Consider the following 7,794-nt stretch of genomic DNA (forward strand, 5'->3'; position numbering starts at 1 on the left):
ATGCAGAAGAGAACTGCGGTAGTCAGTCAGAATTATACTCAGCTAGTAGCGAATATAATGGCTTTTAACAAGGAGGGCTTATCATCAAGGTTCAGACAAGCTTGAGTCTGTGTTGCACCTGATGAACCTGCAGAAGGAGACAATGACTATCACAGCTGAGAATTAATCTCTCATCTACACGGCTGGAGGAGGGAGGGGGAAGCAGGGTGTTGGTGGAGCCCTCTGGTCATTGCCCGTCCTCCAACCACACGTCAGGACAGCAGCCATGGGCATCTGGGAGCAGAAGGACCATCCATCAAAATAGGAGCACATGCAACAAAAGCAACACGTAAACACTCATGTCTCCCTTTCTTCTTTGTGTCGTTTTTCCCTCCAGACAAAATGCATCTCTCCTGTTCCTGGGTAGCTTTCCAACGGCCTGGTTAAGGTTTGCCCACAAAGCTCACAAGCTTAGCAGCCATGTGTGCAGAAAACAGCTCACCTTCTACCTTGAGTCAGCCAAGCGTCTGGGCGATGCGTGTACAAATGGCCTCACAGTACTCGAGCAACCCAGTGCACGAGTGAATATATACTTATATATCTATACATATAGCTGTGCCTTTACGCTGATAAAGCTCTAGTCACTCTGAAATGACGATCACCCATGCAGAAGCTATGAGTTCTTTAAGGAGGCCTTTTAAGCCCCTTTTAGTACTTCTAATTGAGCAGAAATCCACCATCATTAGCACATCTGTGCCTCAGTTCAGCTCCCCTGGAGAAGCTGGCAGCCTGCCTTTGGGAGGGCGGCGAGACTCACAGCACACCTCTTGCAACCCCCCTGCTCCAGGGAGAGCCCTGCCGTGCCCCAACCCCTGGCCCCTCTGTCGCACTTCCCAGAAGCACCAGTGCCCTAGCAGCGGCCACGTTTCCCCAGCTGCTGCAGCAGCCGCAAGAGAAATCCTCAAGGAAACGGGAGGAGGGACAGGTGATTGCCACATACGGTGCATTAATCTCAGGCACGGTGCAGCTTTCCTGGGGTGTCACCGATGTTTGTGCAATAGTGATACGTCTAGGCTTTTTTTTCTTCAAAGTAGCTCTCAAGTTGTTTCTTGGGGTGCTTAGCAACTCAGAATCAGAAAGGTAATGTTAATGCAACATACCAAGAAACCACCTCCAGCCCTCTTCTAGAAGCAGGCATGCAAAGGTTGTACATCTTCAGTTATCGCTTCATAAATCAGTCCTAAGCAGGTCTGTCTAACTTGACACTGCTTTTGCTTAAGACAGAAGCCCTGAAACGCCGCAGCTGCATGTGCAAACACAAATGCAAGTGTGCTGCCATCGTGCAAACACACAGCCTGTCAAAGCTGTCTTAGAGCCAGACACATCAGGCAGGCAAAGGGGAAAGCTGGGGGCACACAGGAGGGCTCAGGCAGCAGTAAGCCAGACGAGGCTGGATGAAGATGTCGTGTGTTTTGAGATCCAGCCATTAAAGCCCAGGCCTGGAGCAGCAGACGTGCCAGGCTGTGCTGCACAAAAGGAGGGTGGTGGACCCAAACTTGCCCGGAGAAGCTGGTCCACCCTCCTCTTCACATACAGGGAGAGCACACAAATCTTTCCCTGTTTCAAAAGCAAAATGTCATTTTGGAGCAGCTGTCTGAAAAGGGCTGCTCAGATATTACCCAAGAACAAGCATTTTAGATTTCCTCACTATTTTTCATCAAAGTATTTCATGGCTATTTGTAGGTTAAGCTTTACACTGTCATCGGCATGGAATGTGAATGTTGCTACTGTTCAGAGACAGGAGAAATAACACATGAGGCATCACATTTCTTGGACAAACTTATGAATCAAGACAGAGCAGAGCTGATACAAACCCCTGACATCTGTGCTCCTTCATCCCCTTGTGTTTGCTCGTTCTCATCAGCTGAGATGCTGCGTGGCAGCGCTGCGGCTCTGAAACACTGTGACTGTTCTCCTACACACTGCCCAGAAAGTATTTATTCAGTGCTGGAGACACCGTCAAGATTCTGGCCAAGCTGCTGTCATCAATTGACTTCTTCTGGCAAGCAGAGAGGGTCCTTGATTAACGCCCTGCTCAAAGCACAGTGCTGACACCCCAACGGAGATGCCCCTCCGCTCAGGCATGGGAGGATGCAGCAGCGTAGCACCAGCCAAGTTCCACCACCCTGCGAAACCCCGTGCTGCCCGCCTCAGCGCACCCATCACCCTCTCTCAGTGGTCACACAGCAAAAGACGGTTCCAGCCACTTCATGAAAGAGAAGGTGTTTAATCTCATTTCCACCCAGGTGAGGCTGCCTGGCTGATGATCCCACCCCAGCCCTGAGCCTCCCTTTTCCCAAACCCACCTCAGAGAGGCATAAGCAGGGCTCAGCTCTGCTGCGAATGCAGAGTCGGCACCGGCAGCCGACTTTGGGTCTGGAATCAGACTGCATCATTAGACAAAGTCTACTGGTTTGAATTCTGCCATCTGCTCACCAGGCTTGATTGAAAGTGTAGGAATTACATTAGATTACCTGATTATGTGAAGGCTGACAAATGATAGCAGATATTACAGCCAAGACTGAACAAGAGCTTGGCCATTCCTATCTCGACAGGAGGAGTGGGAGTTTTGCCCTGGTAATTGCAAGCGTTGCAAGTTTCTTCTCTTTAGAGATGTTTTTTTTTTCATCTGAGGATGGAGAAGAAAACATACAAATTACACATAATAAGTGGGACACAGAGAAAAAGAGCCAGCTGTACTCACAGATGTTACAATGCAACCAAAGGTGCTTCTCTATTTTCTCTCCTCCTAGAATAAGCCGTATACATCTAATGAATAATGCAAGAGATTTCCTCTATAGAATTAATAGCACGCAGTCCTTCTTGACTTGCCTTTAATCACACTCAGAGCCCGGTGGGCCTGGGAGAGAAAGTCAGCATTACTCATTTACTCAAGCAAACTCCGTGGTTGTCAGCCATCCCAGTTCTTCACAGCTTGAACACCACAGTTGGGGGAACAAAATCAGAATCTGTGTGTAGCCCCATGAGCTTTGCTCCTCACCGAGGGCAAAGTTTGGATTAAAGTCAATTGACATTTCAGATTTCACTTGAACACAACCAGTGGTTACTAATGATGTGTGTAGGACAAGCCTTTGCTTAATTGGATATACTCGTTCAACTTAATTCATGTGCAGTGATGCTTCAGATTTATATTTGTGCAAATTCACAGAGATTTCAGAGGATTTCACTTACTTAAAGAAGGTAGCTTAGAGGCAGATCTGACTCTATCAGTCTATAAGATGCACACAGACTATTTATTCTGAGTCTACTAGAGACCTGTTACTAGCAGTACAAATGGTATGGTTTCAAGTATTTGTGCAAGCCTACAGCTCAAGGCTGAAATCCAGTCTTCTCCCAGAAACTAAAGCGCACTAACGTATCTGCGAAGCTTTGCAAATTAGGAGATGAAGAGAGAAAAGGAGTTCAGATGTGGCTGAATCTGAAAAATTATTCAAGATTTGCAAAAAGGGGTTTGTAAGTGATCTCCCCTGATCTGGTCGGTGCTGGTTCAGACCAGAAGACAGCAAGACCTGGCGCAGTGGGAGTCTGGCCTAAAGAAAAAGTAAATCGAGTATGAGTCACAGGCAAGCGTTGTCACAGAATATTGCAAACTGGAGCTCCCATCCATCAGAAAACCTGATTACCTTAATGTGTTTTGTTTAGAAACATTTCTATGTGATTTATATCAAAAAGTTTTGCTTTGCCTTGTTGAACTGTTACGGCAGCCAAGCAGCTTACCTCCACCAGCTGGGCTTTCACCCCGAGGGCCATCACCCAGCTCTCCTGCAGAGCAGAGCCCGGAGGGTCAGCTCTCTGTCCCTCTGTCCTGCCTGGAGAGACCAACACCAGGGAGGCATGAGCTGCCGTTCTCCCGGGCAGTGGGAGGACAGCACATGACATCTGAACTACAGCTCCTGCAGGGCACTGAACCAGCTCTGGCAAACACAAAGTAATGTGGAATTAACTGAAAATGACATGTTTTGATTTGGCTTAATATGCCAAGATAGTTTGATCTGGATCCACTAGACTGGAATAATATGTTTCATTTAAATCTTCCTGACAAAAGAAAGAAGTCTATGCATTGATTTGATTAAAATCATTTTTTTCCATGGAAAATTTGATCTTTTTACAGAAACTGCATTATCCATATACACAAACACTTAAGCACCTCTAATTACCACATGATGGTGAGTTTGCTAACAAATTTCTTGTCAGCTATAGGACCTGATTCTCAGTTACAGTAAAGTCATTTCACATCCACTTACTCTCTGCTACATAGAGCCATAAAAGGAGTGTGAAAATAGTCATGGCGAAATATTAAGAGTCCCCAGCCAGAATTCATTTCTGTCTGCAAACTGTGACAGGTAGACACAAGAACAATCTTAGGCAAAGGACAGTGCACAACCTGACCCCAATCCCCCAAACCAAGTTCTCACGAGAGTTTGATGGCACTGCAAGGTGCTGAGAGAGGCTGGGTGCAGATATGAGCAGGATTGGGCCCACAAGTGCTAATGTGAATGGCCACAATGCCATGTGATTTTCTGCAAGGATGGCTTGAACCCTGTGGATCCCTCCCTTTTTCTTATTTCCCTTCCAGGTGTCAAGAAGAAGTTCAGAAAAAGTTGGAGGAAGGGGGAAAGGAGATCTTCAGTATGAATTGAAAGAATATAAATAAACTTTCCCACTCCCATGATGACTCATATATTTGTCAACTAGTCTTTACGGGAAAGCAGTAAAGAAGATATCCAATGTCTTGTAATGACATATATTCCCGCTGAGGAACAAAGTTTGAACCAATTTCTGAATTTTAAAAATATTGAGAGGAGGCATTAACATAACCAAGGATAAACTTGTGTGAAAGGCAATTGATTTCTAGTCTGCTAATAATTTATTTTACATTCTTCATAATCATATTCCAAAAAGCACATATTCTAGAGCAATACATAATTTCAAAGACTCTCCTCATTTACCCTCCCCACAGCATTCTTTGGACTTGTTTAATTTCACAACCCAGGGCTGCTCTGGGGTTTAGGTGAGTTTTATATTGTGTCTGTTTAAGATGAAAAGCCATCAAAAAGCTGCAAGTGGTGGAGGAACCAACAAGGAAAGGTGCGCTGCTGGACCTTGTGATAACAAACAAGGAGGGACTGGTGGAGGATGTGAAGGTCGGAGGTAGACTCGGCTGCAGTGACCATGAAATGGTCGAGTTCAGGATCCTGCATGGAGGAAGCAGGGCGATAAGCAGGATCAAAACCTTGGACCTCAGGAGGGCTGACTTTGCCCTCTTCAAGGAGCTACTGGGAGGTATCCCGTGGGCCAGGGCTCTCGAAGGCAGGGGGGTCCATGATTGCTGGTCGCTCTTTAAACGACACTTCCTCCATGCACAGGAGCAATGCATCCCCCTGAGAAAGAAATCGAGCAAAGGAGGCAGGAGACCTGCACGGTTGAACAAGGAGCTTCTAGCAGAGATCAGGTGGAAGAGAAAGGTCCATGGAATGTGGAAAGAGGGGCAGGCCACTTGGGAGGAGTACAGGAACGTGGTGAGAGCGTGCAGGGATGCGACGAGGAAGGCCAAGGCTCACCTGGAATTGAAGCTGGCAAGGGATGTCAAAAACAACAAGAAGGGCTTCTTCAACTACATCAGCAGCAAAAGGAAGGCTAGGGACAATGTGGGGCCGCTGCTGAATGAGGCGGGTGTCCTGGTGACGGAGGATGCAGAGAAGGCAGAGCTGCAGAATGCCTTCTTTGCTTCAGTCTTCAGTGCTAAGACTGGCCCTCAGGAACCCCAGGTCCCGAAGGTAAGAGAAGCCTACAGAGAGGACGACTTTCCCTTGGTCGAGGAGGACTGTGTGAGAGATCGCTTAAGTGATCTGGACGTCCACAAATCCATGGGCCCCGATGGAATACACCCACGAGTGCTGAGAGAGCTGGCGGATGTCATTGCTGAGCCACTCTCCATCATCTTTGAGAGGTCCTGGAGGACAGGAGAGGTGCCCGAGGACTGGAGAAAGGCCAATGTCACTCCAATCTTCAAAAAGGGCAAGAAGGAGGACCCAGGGAACTACAGGCCGGTCAGCCTCACCTCCATCCCGGGAAAGGTGATGGAGCAACTTATCCTGGAGGCCATCATCAAGCAAGTGGAAGAAAAGAAGGTTATCAGGAGTAGTCAGCATGGATTCACCAAGGGGAAATCATGCCTGACCAATCTAATAGCTTTCTACAATGACATGACTAGCTGGCTAGACAAAGGGAGAGCCGTGAATGTTGTCTACCTCGACTTCAGCAAGGCTTTCGACACAGTCTCCCATGATATCCTCCTAGGGAAGCTGAGGAAGTGTGGGCTGTATGAGTGGTCAGTGAAGTGGATTGAGAACTGGCTGAATGGCAGAGCTCAGAGGGCTGTCATCAGCGGCGCTGAGTCTAGTTGGAGGCTGGTAACTAGTGGTGTCCCCCAGGGGTCAGTACTGGGCCCAGTCTTGTTTAACTTCTTCATCAGTGACCTGGATGAAGAGTTAGAATGTACCCTCAGCAAGTTTGCTGATGACACCAAACTGGGAGGTGTGGTAGACACACCGGAAGGCTGTGCTGCCATTCAGCGTGACCTGGATAGGCTGAAAAGCTGGGCAGAGAGGAACCTGATGAGCTTCAACAAAGGCAAATGCAGGGTCCTGCACCTGGGGAGGAACAACCCCATGCACCAGTACAGGCTTCAGGCAGACCTGCTGGAGAGCAGCTCTGTGGAGAGGGACCTGGGTGTCCTGGTGGATGACAGGTTAACCATGAGCCAGCAGTGTGCCCTGGCTGCCAAGAAGGCCAGTGGGATCCTGGGGTGCATCAAGAAGAGTGTGGCCAGCAGGACGAGGGAGGTTCTCCTTCCCCTCTGCACTGCCGTGGTGAGGCCTCATCTGGAGTACTGTGTCCAGTTCTGGGCTCCCCAGTTCAAGGAAGATGAGGAGCTACTGGAGAGAGTCCAGCGGAGGGCTACAAGGATGATGAGGGGACTGGAACATCTCTCCTACGAGGAGAGGCTGAGGGAACTGGGCTTGTTCAGCCTGAAGAAGAGAAGGCTGCAAGGGGACCTTAGAAATGTTTATAAATATCTGCAGGGTGGGTGTCAGGAGGATGGGGCCAAGCTCTTTTCAGTGGTGCCCAGCGACAGGACAAGGGGCAATGGGCACAAACTGAAGCAGAGGAAGTTCCAGCTGAACATGAGGAAGAACTTCTTCCCTCTGAGGGTGACGGAGCACTGGAACAGGCTGCCCAGGGAGGTTGTGGAGTCTCCTTCTCCGGAGATATTCAAGACCCGCCTGGACGCGGTGCTGTGCAGCCTGCTCTGGGTGACCCTGCTTCGGCAGGGGGGTTGGACTAGACGACCCACAGAGGTCCCTTCCAACCTCTACCATTCTGTGATTCTGTGATTCTGTGCAGTTGCCTCCCTGCCAGTGCGGGGTATCCTACCAGCGACAGCTCCCAGCCTTCTCCCTATAGAAAGCTCTCCCCTGCTTTTTAATAAGCATTTTGATTTCATCTGCATCTGTAGCATGTAGGTGTTTCCATATCCAGCCAGTGTTTTCCTTCTGAGCTGCTTTCTCTTGTGGCTTACAGACACTTCAGGAAGTTTCCCCAGGGCTCCTCATTCTGAATTAGCTGGGACAACAGTGGAATTTTAAAAACAAGCAAGCAGCAAACTGATCAAATTAAGTGTGTGAACACTATTCACTTCACAAAGAAGGAGAAACTGAGGTATAGACTGGT

At 48.5% G+C, this 7,794-nt stretch overlaps 1 long non-coding RNA gene across 1 annotated transcript in view; it reads left to right on the top strand.

The window, feature by feature from the left end:
* Positions 1–4,684, top strand: part of LOC142363559 (uncharacterized) — a 47,752-nt gene extending 43,068 nt beyond the window's left edge. The window contains exon 3 of the long non-coding RNA XR_012765814.1: positions 4,637–4,684. This is a non-coding gene — a long non-coding RNA (uncharacterized LOC142363559). The remainder of the gene's footprint in view (positions 1–4,636) is intronic.
* Positions 4,685–7,794: the final 3,110 nt, after the last annotated feature.

Source organism: Opisthocomus hoazin, chromosome 18, assembly GCF_030867145.1.
Source record: "Opisthocomus hoazin isolate bOpiHoa1 chromosome 18, bOpiHoa1.hap1, whole genome shotgun sequence".
Lineage (NCBI taxonomy): Eukaryota > Metazoa > Chordata > Aves > Opisthocomiformes > Opisthocomidae > Opisthocomus > Opisthocomus hoazin.